This window comes from Callospermophilus lateralis, chromosome 3 (assembly GCF_048772815.1).
Source record: "Callospermophilus lateralis isolate mCalLat2 chromosome 3, mCalLat2.hap1, whole genome shotgun sequence".
NCBI classification, from domain to species: Eukaryota; Metazoa; Chordata; class Mammalia; order Rodentia; family Sciuridae; genus Callospermophilus; species Callospermophilus lateralis.
The window spans coordinates 36977351-36996400 of NC_135307.1; the positions used below are offsets into that span (position 1 = coordinate 36977351).

The 19050-nt window shown below is 38.9% G+C and overlaps 1 non-coding gene across 1 annotated transcript; it reads left to right on the forward strand.

Annotated features, from left to right (window-relative positions):
* Positions 1–13734: 13734 nt before the first annotated feature.
* On the forward strand, positions 13735–13812 carry LOC143396120 (small nucleolar RNA SNORD55/SNORD39). The gene has a single exon (XR_013090997.1). It is a non-coding gene; the product is annotated as a small nucleolar RNA SNORD55/SNORD39 (small nucleolar RNA).
* Positions 13813–19050: the final 5238 nt, after the last annotated feature.

Consider the following 19050-nt stretch of genomic DNA (forward strand, 5'->3'; position numbering starts at 1 on the left):
GGAAAATGTCAAAAGAGTCAGAAGAGGAAAGATGAAGCTCACCTGTTTTCCCTGGTGGCCCCAGGCATCCCTTGCTGAGATCCCTGTTGCTCCCACTTGAGTAGACCTTATCAAGGCAAATTGGGCAGCCACTCCCCTGAGTCGGTGGAGGGTGCTGTTGAAGAAAGAAAAGGGGAGAACAAGGCTCTGACACTGACTATTACCTTTTCAGGTCACTTGATTCCCGATAGGCCCTCAGTGAAAGTTACATCACATTTGAAGACTTCCTACTCAAGGTGAAGTCTTTGTGTTCCTGAAGTTTCCCTGCATGTAGATAAGACTCAAGACTATTTTTCAAGGGTTTTCAGGCTAGCCAGAAGACATCTAAGATCTCATTTCACTGATGGCATAAGACCAATTAGCCTAATTTCCTTTCTCTGCCCCCGAGGAGATAGCTTCAAAAAGGAGGTGCATTTATTGTTATGAAGCCTATAAGACAAAAAGAATTATAGTAAATAATCAACACTGGGATAAAAGCACAGGAAACCACTGCAGAGTCACACAGTGGTTCATTAAACACTGTTGGAAATATTTATATGGTCAACAAATGGTGCTGGGAAAATTGGAAAACCATATGCAACAAAATGAAATTAAACCCCTGTCTCTCACCATGCACAAAACTCAACTCAAAGTGAATCAAGGATCTAGGAATTAAACCAGAAACCTGCATCTATAGAAGAAAAAATAGGCCCAAATCTCCATCATGTTGGATTAGGCCCCTACTTCCTTAATAAGACTCCTATAGTACAAGAATTAAAATCAAGAATCAATAAATGGGATGGATTCAAACTAAAAATCTTCTTCTCAGCAAAAGAAACAATCAATGAAGTGAATAGTAGCCTACAGAATAGGAGCAAATTTTTACCTCATGCACATCAGAGACAGCACTAATCTCTAGGATATATAAAGAACTCAAAACTCTTAACACTAAAAAAACAAAATGATCCAATCAATAAATGGGCCAAGGAACTGAATAGACACTTCTCAGAAGATGATATATAGTTAATCAACAAATATATGATAAAATGTTCAGCATCTCTAGCAATTAGAGAAATGCAAATCAAAATTACTCTAAGATTTTATCTCATTCCAGTCAGATTCACAGCTATTAAGAATACAAACAACAATAAGTGTTAGTGAGGATGTGGGGAAAAAGGCACACGCATACACTGCTGGTGGGACTGCAAATTGGTGCAGCCAATATGGAAAGCAGTATGGAGATTCCTTGGAAAACTGGGAATGGACCCACCTTTGACCCAGCTATGCCACTTCTTGGTTTATATCTAAAGGACTTAAAAACAGCAAACTACAGGGATGCAGTCATATCAGTGTTGATAGCAGCACAAATCACAATAGCTAAAGACTGCTATAAGATTTCTTCTGGGTAGATGAATGGATAAAGAAAATGTGATTTATATACACAATGGAATATTATTCAGTATTAAAAGAGAATAAAATCATGTTTTCTCTGATATAAGGATGTTGATTCATGATGGGGTGTGGGTGGGGCATTGGAGGATTAGATGAACACTAGATAGGGCAAAGGGGAGGGAGGGGAAGGGAGGGGTAAGGAGGGTAGGAAAGATGGTGGAACGAGACAGACATCATTAACCTAAATACATGTATGAAGACATGAACGGTGTAATTCTACTTTGTGTACAATCTGAGACATGAAAAATTGTGCTCTATATATGTAATATGAATACTAATGCATTCTGTTGTCATATATAACAAATTAGAATAAGTAAAAAGATATTCAGGAGTTTCTGCATATTCACAGATCATTATAATCCTGCATAAGTTTGCAAAAATAGCAGTTGAAGATGAATTCAATTCCCAACCTTTTGTGGAGTGTGATAGGTCCACTTGAAAATCTTATGAAGGTTAAGGATTCTCTTCTAACACATAAATAGGTATAATTTTAGAGCTGCACAGAGTTTAACTCCTTCTTCAGCACATGATCTATGAAATTTCTTTATGTGTATGATAATTAATATGAAGAAAAAGAGAAAATAGTGTAACAGCTTTTTAGTGCCTTAGTATTTGGGACAATTTTAATTGAATTACTTTTGCAACACTTTCAAAACATTTTGTTTTAAAAATATTTTGTTTTAAAAACATCAATTTAAAGGAAAAGAATAAAATACAGTCTGTAGAGGAAAAAAGGAAGCAAAGGATCCTTGGTATTTATCCTAAAAATTGAATTTATCATACTGCAGTGATACATGCATACCCATGTTTATAGCAGCACAATTCACAATAGTCAGAGGAAAAAAGAAAAGAGGGGTGGCGGTGGGTCTCTTAAAAATCAAAGGGAGATCAGTAAAGGAAAGGGACCAAGTGAGAGGAGGAAGTGCTGGGGAGTAATATTGGCTAAATTATATTGTTATATTGCATGCATGTATGAATATGTAACAATAGATCTCATCATTATGTACAACCAATAAGAACTGTGGGAAAAATAAAAGGAGTAAAGATGTGCATATCAGCCAGGTGTGGTGACACATGACAGTAATCCCACTTACTTGGGAGGCTAAAACAGGAGGATCCCAAGTTTGAGGCTAGTTGGGGCAATCCAATATAATATATATGTATATAAAAATACATATTCTGACACAGGCTACAGAGAAAGAGAGTCTGGAAGTTACACATTTGTTAAGTTTGAAAATTCATGGAGAAGTATTAGAATGAACATGTGACTAGTTTTATAACACATACCCTTGATAAAGGAAAAGGCAAGTCAAAATATACACAATGCCTCCTGTGAACTAACTATTTCTTTTATTTTAGGTTTATTTTTACCCATAATGTTAGGATTAGCAGTCAATGCTTAGTAGGGTATGGGTTAGGGTCAGAGATTCAATACTTCGATCAGAAAATATGAAAATTCATAGAATGTGTATGCGAACATGTGCTACACAAAAATACTTACAAATGCCATCTAGAACAATGACATGACATTGCCATCACCCCAAGTAAGGGACAATTAGAGAAAGAAGAAGAATATCTGCGGTGGCATATCTGGAATGGAAAATGCTCAGGAGCTCACAACCTTGGAGGTAGCAGAGAAGATTACAAAAGTAAAGGACAGGGTAAACATGCCACCAACATGGAGGTGTGCTGGCCTAATCGCTTCCTGACAACCTGCCTCTAAGCTTTTGGTACTTGAAATATATGTTTCTCCCGTCAGGAGCGTTGGCTCCCTTTGCAGTGAGACAATCAAAGCTGGATTCGCATCTATATGAACTGGAGGACATTGTTTCATATTTTCCAATGGGCATGAGGCAGCAGAGCTGAATCCTCTTCTTGGAGGTGAACTGTGATCACTGGGGGCTGAATGTCTCAAAATGAAAAACAAAAGGGGTTGAGGGTGTAGCTCCTTGGTAGAGTACCCCTTGGTTCAGTCCCCAGTACCAAAAAAAGGAAGAAAGAAAAAAAAAAGATGCACACAGGGAATTTTCTTTCTAGGATTTAATGTCAACCTTCCTATTAAAAGCAATCAAATACATACATGTATTTGCTAAAATACATGTATGCATGTATCACTGTAGTATGATAAATTTAATTCTTAGGATAAATACCAAGGCATTTTAAACAAAACTGTTTAAAATGCCTAAAAACCTTAAAAGTTTCAAAGAACTTTCAAAGCAAGAGTGAGTTTCAGGCCAAAATCAAAGGATATTGAGGCCAGATAGAAAGGTACTATTGCTCTAGGAGAATGTACTGCACCCATAAAGTTTGAATTTTGTTTTGATAACCTCATAAAGTGAAAAATCTCTAGAAAATACTAAAAGACTGCTATAAGATTTCTTCTGGGTAGTGAATGCTATCTAACTTCTTTATGGGGCTAGCATCACCTTGAGGGCAAACCCAATGGGCCAATATCATTTTTGAATATTTATGCAAACCATATAGATCAACAAGCAGAAAGATGCATCATAAGAAGCCTGGGTTTATTCCAGGACCATGTGGAGAGAAAAAATAAGGAATAAAAGATCCTTGGTATGTATCCTAAGAATTAAAGTTTATTAATTTATTAATTCTAGGCTTTATTAAAGTTTACTAATTTAATAATTCTAGGCTTTTTATTTGAAAGTCAACTGCTGTAGCACACCACATTGATTAAAGAAACATCTTTACTATTCAATTGAAGCAAAAATAAACAAGCATTTGCTAAAATTCACCCTCATTCATTAAAATTTTTTTAGTAAACTAGGAATAAAAATAAATGTCTATAATTGATAAAAGTTATCCACAGAATCCCATAGCAATTAGTATACCTAATGGTGACGTGCTGAAAGCTTTTTCTTTTTTAAAAAATATTTTAATATTTATTTCTTAGTTTTCGGTGGACACAACATCTTTGTTTGTATGTGGTGCTGAGGATCGAACCCGGGGGGCATGCATGCCAGGCAAGCGCACTACCACTTGAGCCACATCCCCAGCCTGAAAGCTTTTGCTTTCAGAACAAAACAATACAAGAATACCTGGCACAAATTATAATCTATTCTGTTCAATATTCTACTAACAATTTCAGCTAGTGAAGTTAGGCAGGACATAGAAATGAAAGGTCTAAGAAAAGAAAAAAGGAGACAAAATTGTAATGATTTGAAGAGATAATAGCATATAATGAGAATCCAAAAAATTTTACAGCTCAAATTACATAATTAATAAGAGTTCAATGAAATTGCTAGATACAGATCAATTAAAAATTAATTATATTTCCACATGTACAGCAACAGTATTAAAAAATAATACTGTTACATTAAAATTAACACTTAAATGGCATAGAAATGATCAAAGAATAAAATGTAATCTAAAGGGACATGTGCAGTACATCTTTGGTGAACATTTTAAAATTGAATAAAGAGACATTTAGGAAGACCTATACATAGAGATTCTGTGTTCATTAATTGGAAGACTAAATATTATACAAATGTCAGTTTTTCCAAAATTGATCTATAAATTCATTGCACCCGAATTAACTAATTCTAAATATATTTGGAAAAAACAAATGGACAACAGTAGCCAGGAAACTTTTAAAGAATGAGAAAAAGATGTGAGTTCTTGCTTTAGCAAATAAACCACAGTAATGAAGATAGTGTCATATTGGTGAGGTACCCAGACATAGATTAATGGGCCAGAAATACAGATCTTGCAGACACATGGACACTGACAAACATACACATATGGATACTTAATTTGTGATAGAGGTTGCATCCTCCATTATAGGAGAGAAAAGATTATTTTTTTCTTTTCTCCCCATTAAATGGTATGCAGAAAATAGAAGTCTTTATGGTATCCTAGGTATCCTACAGAGACACATATTTTCTGTGGGTGAGGGGGGAGGGGAAAACTTGATCTTTTCTCACACCATATCAAAAAGTCCATCCTAGGTAAGTTATGGATCCAAGTGTGAAAAAAATTTGAGAATATAATGTAATAATATTTTCATTATAGCTAAAGATTTTAGATATTATCTAAAGTATTAATCATAAAGAAAATTATTGATGAATTTGATACATTAAAGTTGAGAGAAAAAAGGCAATTTATAGAATGGGTCTAAAGATGCTTAGAATACACATAACCAACAAGTATTCTAACTACACAAAGAATGTCTAAAATAATGTCTAAAAAAATAACCAATTCAACAATATAATGGGCAAAAGACTTTAATACCCTTACCAACAGAAAATACAAGTGACCAATAAGATCTATGGAAAGGTGTTACTTTCACCAGGTACCAGAGAGGCATCAATTTATTTCTATTTTTATTTGTTCTTTTTAGCCATACATGACAGTAGAATGTATTTCGACATGCTACATGGAGTATAACTCCCCATTCTTGTGGTTTTACATGATGTATATGAACATAGGAAAGTTATGTCTGATTCATTCTACTGTCTTTTCCCCCATCCCTCCTCCCTTCCCCCCACTCCACCCAGTCCAATCTGGTAAACCTCCCCACAGCCCCTCTGCCTATTGTGAGTCAGCATCCACATATCAGAGAGAATATTTGGCCTTTGGGTTTCTGGGATTGGTTTATTTCACTTAGTATGATAGTCTTCAGTTCCATCCACTTAACCTGCAAATGCCATAATTTCATTCTTCATTATGGCTGGATAATACTGAGAAGCACCAATTTAAAGCACAACAAGATACCAGTTCAGCCACTCACTCCTGGGCACATACCCTAGAGAAACATGCACACATTTCTATCAGATACATGTCCAAGAAGGTTTAAGCAGCATTATTCACAATAGCCCCACATTGAGAACACTTGCAAGGTCCATCTGCAGCAGCATAATCATAATTTGCATGATAATATTATGGTAAAATCACACAATGGAATATTGTATAGCTATGAAAATAAATGAGCTATTGCCTCATGCAGTGGCATAAAGAAGTTATGCCAACATATGTAGAAAGAACCCAAGAAGACTAATTTTAGCATGATTTCATTTATATAAAGTTCAAAACCAGGCAAAGTGAAACTATAGTGGATAGAAATGCATACATGAGAATATATGTGAGAAATACATAATAAAAATACATAAAAAAATCAAGAAAGTGGTTACTACTAGTCAGAATGGTAGTTAACTCTAAGATTGGAGGGCAGAGAGTCTTCTGACCAGGAGGGGACATGTGAGAGGTTTCTGGAGTGTTGAATGTGCCCTGCTTCTTGACATGAAACATAGTTTCTACATTATAATTAATCTTCATGCATTTGTATTTTGTGGACTTTTCATGTGCCTGTGTTTTACAAAACATTGAAAAAGTCTGTCATGGGGTGTGGGTTGGAGAGGACATTTGAATGAATAAGGGGATATATGAGATAAATTAATGTCTAAATTGTAGAGTATAATTAATTCTAAATATATTTGGAAAAAACAAATGGCCAGCCGTATTGGACACTTTTAAACAATAAGCCAGGAGGTCTTGCTTTAGCAAATAAACCTCAGTAAATGAAGGGAGTGTCATATTAGTGAGTTACAAAGACACATGCTTTTTAAACATTTTTTAATTTTAATTAAAAATTGTGATCTTTTGAATAGGCAAGACTGATCTGTTTCACAATATTCATAGTTGATTGCATCTATTTTTGGCTGTTTTATTTCATTTCCGTCAGTTACAAGGTTTTTTCTCCTCTGCGATGTTGGGACATTAAGGTCAGGTGTTTCCCACCTCCTCCCTGGGCCCCATAAGCCACCAACAATGCGAATCCTCTGGGCAGGCAGTTGCCAACTGTTGCTGGATTGAATTCCCCTCTCTTCCTTTAATCCTCCTTTAGTCAGTAATCATTCTAGTTCCTCTTGGTTTTATAAGAAGACTTGGGTTCTATTGTGACACTCCAGATCCTTATGGCAATCTTGATATCATTTTTTGAGGGACATTTTGGAAGCACCTTTGGAATTGTCTGCAAATGAGATTGTGGTTGCTTCATGAAATGACCATGCCAGAGCCACTTGTCGTTCCACCATATGTGACTACTGGGAGCCAGATACTGCTAAGACCTGGCCTGTGTTGTGGTCCTTGAGGGAAAGAGCAGCTGACTAAGACAAGGCTGAATCCTGCGGGGGTGCAGGGTGTCCTGAAATAATGATTTGTAGTAGCAGATTCTCATAGAACTCTTCAGTCAGTTTAGTTACAAGGAAAGAAGCATCCCAGAAACCCTAGAGATGGCAGAGACTGATTCAAAAAATGATTCAAGGTTCTCAGGGGTTTCTGGCAGAAAAGCTTACTTCTAAGACTGGGCTGCTGACCCTAGCACCCTGGCTCAACATGAGAAAGAGGTAGAGGTGGACATTTCTCCTGAGACTCTGGCAAAAATGCTCAGACCAAATATTTAACAATTGGAGAAGAGTGATATGCAATATAATATATTCATGGGATGACATGCTATCGAGCCATTCAAAGCATTATGCTGTAGAAGACTATTCAGTGGTGTGGGGAAATTTGCACCCTCTGATATTAAGTGGGAAAAGTAGAATGTAGAACCATGTGTACGATTCAACACTAATTCTGCAGGGAGAAAAGGGCAACAACCAGAAGATGATTTTGTGCAACTCTTATTTTCACCTTAATATTATCTATTTTTTTTCTGTAATGTAAATGTATCAGAGGATACATTCTCTGATAAACAGAAAACATTATTAAGCACTGTAATAGAGACATGCTAGCAGTTTAGCAAGACAATTACTTTTTCTTTCCAAGGGACACAATGAACTCCATCATCCAGCCTCACTTGAAGTTAGGTGTGGCTGTGTGACTGTTATAGCAAAAGGAATATGAGTGGAAATGCCATGGGCACCTTCCAGATCTGGACCAGCTCATTCTCCTGTGCCCAGTCATCTAGGCACTTCCCTTTCCAGGTTTGTTGCAGATAAATTTGAGGAACTGGGAAGCTATTTTTGGGGGACTGAGCTTGGGTTCTTTAATCATGGGCTAACCATGTAATTTACTGCTGAGACTGGAACACTTAAGAGTAAAGAAGGACAGTTACTCATCAGGAATACTCATTTTGTGAGCAAGAAATACATTATTGTGTTAGTCACTGAAATTCTCAAGCTTATCTATTAGTTAGGTTTGTCTTAATATGTTCCAACATACTTAAGGCGACCTTTTTCTGACATGAAGTATTCTTTTAAAATGAAGTTATTTTAATAATTGTAGCATTTAAAATATTGAATAAATTAAAACATGAAAGAAGAAATACATCAGTCTCAATCCCACTACCTAACTGACCATTGTTAATAGAGATGTTTTATCTAGATTTTTTCTTTGTATATTTTTACATAGGGGTAATCATAACATGTTTCAGTTTTGAATCCTGTATCTTAAATTGTTTAACATAAACATTTTCCCTAATTTTATTAAAAGTTTGATAGTGGATATCATTTTAGAAGCCCAGGTATATTTAGTAAATATTCTTTTGAGTTATTTAAATAATACATAAGATTTATAAATAATTAATCTCTCTTATTCTTGGATAGGCAGAATTAATATTGTCAAAATGACCATACTACGAAAAACACTATACAATTTAATGCAATTCCAATCAGAATCCCAATTACATTCCTCATACAAATAGAAAAAACAATGATGAAATTAATCTGGAAAAATAAGAGACCAAGAATAGCTAAAGCAATCCTTAGCAGGAATAGTGAAGCAGGTGGCATCAGTATACAAGACCTTAAACTATACACAGAGCAAAAATAACAAAACCGGTCTCATATTGGCACTAAAATAGACTTGTAGACCAATGATACAGAATAGAGGACACAGAGACAAACCACATAAATACAGTTATCTTATATTAGACAAAGGCAACAAAAATGTATATTGGAGAAAAGATGGCCTCTTCAACAACAGTGCCGGGAAAACTGGAAATTCATATGCAACAAAATGAAATTAAGCCCCTATCTCTCACCATGCACAAAACTCAACTCAAAGTGAATCAAGGAGTAGGAATTAAATCAGAAACCCTGTACCTTATAGAAGAAGAAGTAGACCCAAATCTCCATCATGTTGGATTAGGCCCTGACTTCCTTAATAAGACTCCTATAGTGTAAGAATTAAAATCAAGAATCAATAAATGGGATGGATTCAAACTAAAAAGCTTCTTCTCAGCAAAAGAAACTGTCAGTGAAGTGAATAGAGAACCTACAGAATGGGAGCAAATTTTTACCACATGCACATCAGAGAGAGCACTAATCTCTAGGGTATATAAAGAACTCAAAAATCTTAACACCAAAAAACAAATAACCCAATCAATAAATGGGTCAAGGAATTGAACAGACACTTCTCAGAAGATGATACAACCAACCAACAAATACATCTCTAGCAATTAGAGAAATGCAAATCAAAACTACTCTAATATTTCATCTCACTCCAGTCAGAATGGCAGCTATTAAGAATACAAACAATAAGTGTTGGTGAGTTTGTGGGGAAAAAGGCAAATACATTGCTGGTGGGACTGCATATTGGTGCAACCAATCTGGAAAGCAGTATGGAGATTTCTTAAAAACTGGGAATGGAACCACCATTTGACCCAGCTATCCTGCTCCTTGGTTTATATCCAAAGGACTTAAAAACGGCAAACTACAGGGCCACATCAATGTTTATAGCAGCACAATTCATAATAGTTAAACTGTGGAAGCAACCTAGATGCCCTTCAATAGATGAATGGATAGAAAATGTGATATATATACACAATGGAATATTATTCAACAATAAAAGAGTATAAAATAATGGCATTTGCAGGCAAATGGATAGATTTGGAGAATATAATGCTAAGTGAAGTTAGCGAATCCTAAAAAACCAAATGCTGAATGTTTTCTCTGATATAAGGATGCTGATTCATAATGGGGTAGGGAGGAGGAGCATGGGAGGAATAGATGAACACTAAATAGGGCAAAGGGGAGGGAGGGGAAGGAAGCGGGGACAGAGGTAGTAAAGACTGTGGAATGAATCAGACATCATTACCCTAAGTACATGTCTGAAAACACGAATGGTGTGACTCTACTTGTGTACAACCAGAGACATGAAAAATTGTACTCTCTTTGTGTAATATGAATTGAATTGCATTTTGCTGTCATATATAATTAGAATAAATAAAATAAAAATTAGAAAATTGTAAAGAATTAGAAAAATAGACATGTAAGAAGAAAACCACCTGCCAGGAAAATATGTGTATAAGCAAAAATTTGATTGTAGTATATACTGACCTATAATTGCCTTCTGTCTTAAACATACCATGAACATTCTTCCATATGACAAAATGTAGTTTTATAACAATCTGTAAGGATTTCGCAGTGTTTAATCATATGCAACTAAAAAAGCTGTTCCTCAAATAGTGCTGGACATTGCCATTGTTCCTAAGATTTTATTGTAACAAAACTCTAAGGAATAATCTTAAACTCCCAAGCACATGCCGTCCTTTCACCTCATAAACTTATATAGAGATCATTCTAAAGAAACAAGTACCAATTTTCTTGGTATGGCTGATGCCCTTCTGTGTCAAAGTTGCCCTTGTTCTTCTTCTTTTTTTTAAAGGTCTTTGTTGTACTGGGGATGGAACCCATGGTCTAGTGCATGCTAGGCAGGTACTTGATCACTGAACTATACTCCAGCCCCTTTTTGTTCACTTAAAAAATAATATATATATGTATGTGTGTATCTATCTATATCTATCTATCTATCTATCTTATCTATCTATCTATCTATCTATCTATCTATCTATCTATCTATCTATCTACTATTGATGTACCTCTTTACTTTATTCAGTTATTTATATGTTGTGCTGAGAATTGAACCCAGTGCCTCACATATGCTAGTTAAGTGCTCTACCACTGAGCCATAACACCAGCTCTGCTTACTTGTTTTTGAGACAGGATTTCACTTTGTTGCTGAGGCTGATCTTGAACTCCCAGGCTTATGCTGTCCTTTCACCTCAGCCTCTAGAGTAGATGCACAGAATTTTTAAGGATATTTGTGCACAAGGTGAGAAAATTCCATTTTCCAAATGTCCACACTGAATCTGATTATTTTTTATTTTTGAAAATCCTTCCAAATAAGATAAGCACAAATTATTAATATTTTAGCTTACATTAGTCAGTGAGTTTTAACTTTTTAATAAATGTTTATTAGTATTTTTAAAAGTAACTTGCCTATTAATGTTTTCAGCCTATAACAGTAGATAATGTCAATGTTAATGGCTGCACAATGCATAAGATGAATGTGCCATGGACTACCATTTTACTACTTGGACATTAGTACTGGTTACAGTTTGGAATTTAATACTGTGATGAACAACTTTATGAATAACCCACCTATGCATCCACACTTGCACATGCACACACATAAGATAAAGTCCTAGAAATGAAAGTTACTAGGTCAAGAGAGAGAAATAAACATAAGCTTATATAGAAATCATTATAAAGAAACAAGTACCATCAAAAGCAGGCCAGTCTGCATGGTGCTAAGTTTATTATAAGGAAATTTTTTCTTCCCGAAGTATCTCATGCTCAGTGTTTTTGTCTGGTATAGAGGGGAAGACTGACCATCTGGACTGTCCTACAAGACTATCATCCCTTAGCTCTGGTGGTGAAAACCTTGTACACTCTGCTGCTGGCTCAGGTTTATACCCTGGGACTCCGTGCTGACTTTCTGTGGTCTCTGCATTTCTGTTGAGGGATTGCTGCAAGCTCCTGCACCCTATAATATCCACTTGTTCATTTCTGCTTGTGCATTTAACTCCTTTCTCACCTGTGCTGCTACCAGTGTTGTGATTCTCAGGGATAGACTTCGTAGTTGGCCATCGACTATTGTAAGAGAATTATGTCTATTTGTTTTCCTGTTTTTCAATGTGCTAAACTTATTTTATAATATCCATGAATTTTATTTGTTATTCTTTGTAATGAAGTTGCTCTACTTTTTGATGTTGGTCTCACTTGATTCAATGTTTGTCTTCATGTAACTCACCAGTGACTTTTTTTTTTTTTTTGTACCAGGCATTGAAGCCAGGGGCGCTTAACCACTGATCAACATCTCCAGCCCCCCCTTTTTTTTTTTGAGACAGGGTCTCACTAAGTTGTTTAGGGCCTCACTAAATTGATGAGGCTGACCTGGGACTTGAGATCCTCCTGCCACAGGATCCAAAGTTGCTGGGATTATAGATGTGCCCCACCACACCCAGCTAGTGGATACAGGACACTGAATAAGGTCATCTTGGTCACAATGAGCTGTCTCATACTTGAATTGTAGCATTTTTTGGGGTGGTGGTGGTGGTTGTCATGCATAACACAGATAGAATACAGATAATTCAATTATTTTCAAAACAAGATTTCTTGTGGATTCCAAATACAGATCCATCTGTGCCAATTTGATTTGTCTGGTGCAAGAAAAATTTAGAGGAAAAATTTTCATTATCCTAAGCTTCCAAAGATGAAGACATAGTCTATTGTGTGCCTATTATAAAGAAAAGAGATCAATCCGTGTCCATCAAGGGATGGCTCATAGGCCGCAATAACCTCAGGTTGCCAGCAGGGGGAGTCTGGGTTCCCAGGATGGGCCAGGCTGAAAGGGGCTGAGGTTGCTGAGTGACTCCACCAGAGGTGGCCACGTCTGGGCCTCTGGAAGATGCTGGTCCAGCCCTGCCCAGGTGGGAGGTGGGAGCATCAGGTGTGTTGTCAGCCTAAATCTGTTAGGAACAATCAGTAGAGGAGAACTCTGTTAAGGAGATGAGAGAAAGGCTGACTGGAACCAGGGTGGGCTGGAAGGAAAAGGAGCTGGTGGCTAGAGGAACCTGGAAGGAAAACAGGGGCTAGTGTGGAAAGCCCAGCTGGAGAGGAGGAAGGTTGACTGAGCTCTGTGCTGGGGCCAGGGCAAGGCAGGAAATTGGGTCCTGAGTGAGCCTGAGGTTCATTGGAGGGACATTTCAGCCTTGTAAGCTGCAGACACTCTGATGGTGGGAGGAGTCTGTCCCACTGGAGAGAAAGGCCTGGGAAACAGGAAACTGGGCACGGTCCCTGGTTTCCTGGGTCCCTGGAATTATCCCCTTTCCATTGCCCTGCCCCTGTTCTCTGCCAAAGTTTTGGGGGCTTGATAAAGTTGGTTAGCTTAGAGATGATAAGAAATTCCTGATGGCCAGAGAGATTCATCTTTTGAGGGCAAAGTATGAAAAGTGTGTGAAAGAGCATATGAGTACACCTCTAATGCTGCAGATGCCCATCTGTGCAGTGGGGAAGCCAACCTTGTAGAGCTGAGAATAAAAGAAAAGTGTGTGGTGGAAAAATTGTTGGGAAACTGTACATCATGCAGTTCAGGGAGGAGGGAGGGCTGGGGGAGAACAGAGGAAGGGAAACCCAGAACTGACGGTAGAGGGCTGCCTAGAGCAATGCTGTTGCAGACTGAAAGTGGTTCAATGAATAAATAAGACTTCAGGCACATTCATTCTAGAGTTCCATTTATTGCAATCCTGCCCACCCCCCATTGAATTCTTGTTCTGCCTCAGAAAAGATGGTCAGACACAGAGGAAGGTTAGCCATATGCCTGCTGTTGGAGGCCCTTTGTGGTTTTCTTTATCTAGGGCAGGAAGTGGGAGATCTTGGTGAAGACTTCTGAAGAGGTCTCGTTTTCTGTCCATAGGATAACGTGCCCTGGACCATGCTGTTACACACATAGGAACTCCTCTGTATCCCCCTGTGGGCAGAGAGAAGAATTGCTAAACTGGCCCCCTCCTGGCACTGCCCCCTGGCCTCCCTAGGGGTGGGTGGTCCCTGTTAGGGAATTGTGTGTGTGGGATGGGGGCCAGGGTCAGACTCATTGCCTCTCTCACTCCCAGGCCTGACCCTGAGTTTTCTCTCCAGCTCCACTCAGGCCACACCCTTCTCTGCAATCCTCAGGGATATTCTCCTTTGGGATGACTGATCCTCCCTCACCTTCCACTCCTGATCCATTCAGGGAGTGGACTGAAGACTGGATTCCGGGGGAACCCAGGTGGCCCAAATTCTGAGCTGGGACATGAGGATTTGGACATTCTCATACCTCAGACCTACTCCAAATTCCTCTTTCCCTGAGTTCTGTCTGTGCAATGCTGGAAACTCACCTTGATGCCAGTCTTTGTTTTCTTGGGGCTACCCTACACAAATGTTGATGGCATTGTCGTAAAGGCAGAAAAGTGATTTGCACTCTAGGTCCTCCTGCATTGTCAGCTCTACCTCCTAAAATGGAGTCAATCAAGTGCCAATTGGTCCGTCATCCTCCAGCTGGCCATAAGATACAAATTCCCTGGCTTCATCCTGTCCTTACCCCTGGGCAGCCCGAGTGGCTACACAGCGGCATTCTGCTTGGCCTTTTTCTTCAGCCGAGGGGCACAAGAAACAGAGTCCAGTTTAGGCAATGGTCTCTGGGCTTGGACACCATGATGTCAGGATGGAAGGGAGGCAAGGAGCAGTGTCACAGTGAGAGGAGTAACATCTGAGGAACACCTGAACCAGGGAGGGCAGAAGCAGGGCCTTACCTGCAGTAACCTGATGTCACTGAAGAAGCATTTAGGATTGTAGTCTGGGTGGGGGATGGCTCTTCTCACGGGGATGACCTGATGGGACCTCTCCTGCTTTGTGATGTTGTGGGCCCCCAGGGTGACATTTATTGAGCTATACAGAGAGCAGAGTGGGGATGGGATTTGTTGCTGAATCACAGAGAATACAGCCAGGAACTGTGAAGAGCAGGCTAGAATAGGGGCAGGTTGGGGCTGCAGCTGAGGGGAAACTGAGAAAGTAGGCCCCAGCTGAGGGGCTGTACCCTCTGCTCTCAAGGACCCTAAAGTAGGACTTCCAGGGGCCCTTTCTTGCTTTTAGTCAGAATTGTGAAGTTGTTCAAGTTTGCACTGGGGCCCTAATGCATGCTCTCGACCTCTACCACAGCTTTAATTGTCCATTGTGGTCCCTCTCTTCTCAACTGTGCCACTTGCCTTGACCTCTCACCCTCTGACCCCAGAGCTTACCTGCCCTATTTCTCAGCCTTTCATTTCATCTCCCCAGTCCTGCTTTTGATGAGTTCTCAGGGGCTTGTGTAACCAGCACCTTGGAAGTTCCTGCTGTCTGTGGTATCTGGGAGAGAACAAGGATCCTTATGGGGGTCTCAGGATGTGTGGGCTTGCTGCTGTTCCTCACCTTCCTGGGCAGTGAACAGCTGTCAGAACGAAGTCCCCTTGCACCAGGATACCACAGCACCTCTTCTATCTTTCTTATCCAGAAACTAAAAAAAGGCCATCTAGGGTTAGGAGTGGGGCTTGGCCTCATGGCCCCAATGATCTCTTCTGAAAGAAAGATGGGTGAGTGGGATCAGCTGTGGTCAGGAAGAAAGGTGGTGTTTGAGGGTGGAATCTACAGTGCTTGTAGACAGCAGGGATGAGTGATAGGCTCTGTAGGCAGCACTCTTTATAGGCAAAATGACTTTTTTTCTGATCCTCAAACCTCAGAACTTTGAAATGAAACAGGGGGGTACTGTCCCCTTGTTTTCAGCACATATATGGAGATATGCTGTGCCATCTTCTAATCTACCCATGACTTATGGCATTGGATTTTCTAAAGTCTTTATGTTCTAGAGTTTAACACATACTGAGTTCTCTGTAAATATTTATAGCTGCATGAACGAATGACCTCCAATTAGAGGGTGTGGTGGGATTGCTGGAATTGTCCAGTGCTGGTGGGATCCAGGACTGGTGGGATGTTGGAGGAGAATTCTGCCCCAAACAGGAGAGCAACTAGGGGCCTGGGAAGGCAGAAGAAAGAAGTGGAGAGGCCAACTAAAACTGAACTGCAAAGGCCTAGTAGGGAGACAAGTTTATGGAAAAGTTGGATGCAGTCATGTTGTTACTAAGATCAGTTGCATCCTGGCTTTTTAGGATGTGGGGGATAGCACTGAGTAAGGCAACTGGTTCTTAAGCTGGGTTCAGTAACCTCTTCTGAACTGCAGGCTGGTGGTCTGAGGTCCCTTTCATGAGTTGGAGTGAAGGATTTGAATTATTTATCTTTTGGATCTTTATATCAAATTTCTCTTTAAGGATAACCCACTCTGTGGATAATGGAGGAAAAAGTCCAGGGAAAGGTTAACACCTAGTAAACCTTCTAGAGAATACCCTCCCTTCTGCTATTCTTGATGAGTCTCTAGCCAGCCACAGACTTGTTAGTCGGGGTTTGGGATGGAAACTGGGCTTCAGAAAGTCCTTGGCTTCAGGTTGAGGAAAATTTCTGACCCATGCTGAGTAGAAAAATCCAGAGCCCAGTGAGATGGGCTTGGGTTTCTGGAATAGGATGGTCACTCCCTACTCAGCTCCAGGGCCAGAAGAAAGGTCAATAGGAGCAGGAGTGATGGCATCCTTCCAGAAAACTGCCTGGGTCAGAGCTGCTCAGATCAGAGCAGACAAAGCCCCTGGAGGAGAAGGTGTGGATTGTCCAGTGCTGGTGGGATCCAGGACTAGTGGAATGTTAGAGGAGGGTGCTGCCCAAGACAGGGGAGCAACTAGGGGCCTGGGAAGGCAGAAGAAAGAAATGGCCTTACTCCAACCCAATCCACACACGAAGAAGGTGTGGGCTCAGTGACCTCACAGATATCTTAGACCTGTGCTTCTTTGGTTTTGATGGGTGTTATGGTGCAAGCTGGTTTGTGGAGGTACTGTGGTTTGGTTTAGGTGAAAATGACACTGTCACCACATTGACATCTCTACTGCTGAGTCACAAGGCCAAAGGAAGAATAAAGAACAAGGAGGTGGAGGGTGATGAGGTTGTGGCTGCAACTACTGGAAGGGCTGAGACCCTCCTCTGACTGAACAGAACCAAGAAAGTCCTCTTTTCTCAGCTATTGGGCCTTTTTCCATCCTAATAAGATCATGAATAATTGTTTAGCAGGCTAGATACATGGATAAGAGAGACATGGATCCTGCCCTTGAAAAGCTGATAATTGATTGGCACAGACTGAAAATTTGTGCTCAGAGCAAAAGATGGCCAGGGCTCTGGTGAAATGTGCTTGGTAATGAGAGAGGTTTTGACTTGCCCTAGGAATATGTGGAGTTGGACATATCCAAAAAACCCAAATAGTAATCCTTCCTGTCTTACCACCACCACAACCTCATATTTTCTAAATGTTTAGAATTTCCTCTTTGAAATTAATATCTCAGTTTTGAACAAAAATCCTGGACTTGATATTCATTGGATTAAAATGAATATTGAGGCTATCAAAATCAAGTGGCCTGATTGGATAGGAAGAAGTCACTGAAAGAACTATCAACATTCCAGTTGCTCCAAAGACAAAGTATCTTACCAACACCTATGGTGGGAGACATGCTTAAGCATTAATGTTGATGCTCCCAAAACTTTGCTCTTCTCATTTACATGTTCCATATTTAACTAGCTTTTTATGATAAATATGCGTGACTTTTATATCTGGACATTTTCCCATTTTCTAAGCACACTGATCAGTGTCAGACATTCATTAAACCACTTCTTATTTCAGTTTAGTCTTTTCCTCCTACGTGGAAGTTTTGAGAATAAGACTCCTTTATATTGAAAAATGGTAGAAAATATCCAATAGTCTATAAGATATCTTTGAGGCAGATCTTTGTTATAATGAGTTTCCTTTGGGTTAAACACACACCTGTGTATTTTCCTCTATAACATATATTTTGAATAGTTGTGACAATATTAAATATGCTATTTGATATTCTATATTTAGTCACTTAACATAAAACATGATAAGCAATTCACAAGAGTATTAAAATACTTTAATAAGCAGCATGTGATTTTATTTATGTATTTTAAAGTGAAGCAACCAAAAATTAAGATCACTAGTGACAACAAAAATTTTGGTGTATTTTTCTGCTATGTTGAAAGTCTTTTAAGCTTTAGTGTATAATATATGGAGCACATTCCTCTCTAAGGAGAGAGCATTCCCCTTACTGGGTTATTTTACTTCTTAATAAACTGTTGTTTAGAGTAGTTTATATTAACAGAACAACTGTGAAGATGACGCAAAGCTTTCATAGACTCCATATCTAATTTTGTGGTTATTAATATTTTATATTAGTATGCTATATTTGTTACATAAATAAATTTCTATTGATCAATTATTGTTAATAAGGTTCATAGTTCATTCAGATTTCTTCAGTATTTACCCTCTCTGACCCAGGATCACTTCTAGGATACTACATTACAGTTTGACTCCTTTTGACTGTGATAGTTTCTCGAACCCCTTGCTTTTAATGACCTTGAGAGTTTTGAGGGAAGCTGGTCAGGAATTTGTAGCATGTCCCTGTACTGGGATCTGTCTCATGTTTCTCTTATAATTGGAGCAGAGTTATGGGGTTTGGGAGGAAGATTACAGAGGTCAATGCCATCTTCATCTCTCCAAATCAAGGTTACATATTATCAACATGATTTATTTAGTTTTTGTGGATTTAAAAAAATGACCGCAGAATGCATTACAATTCTTATTACACATACATACCAC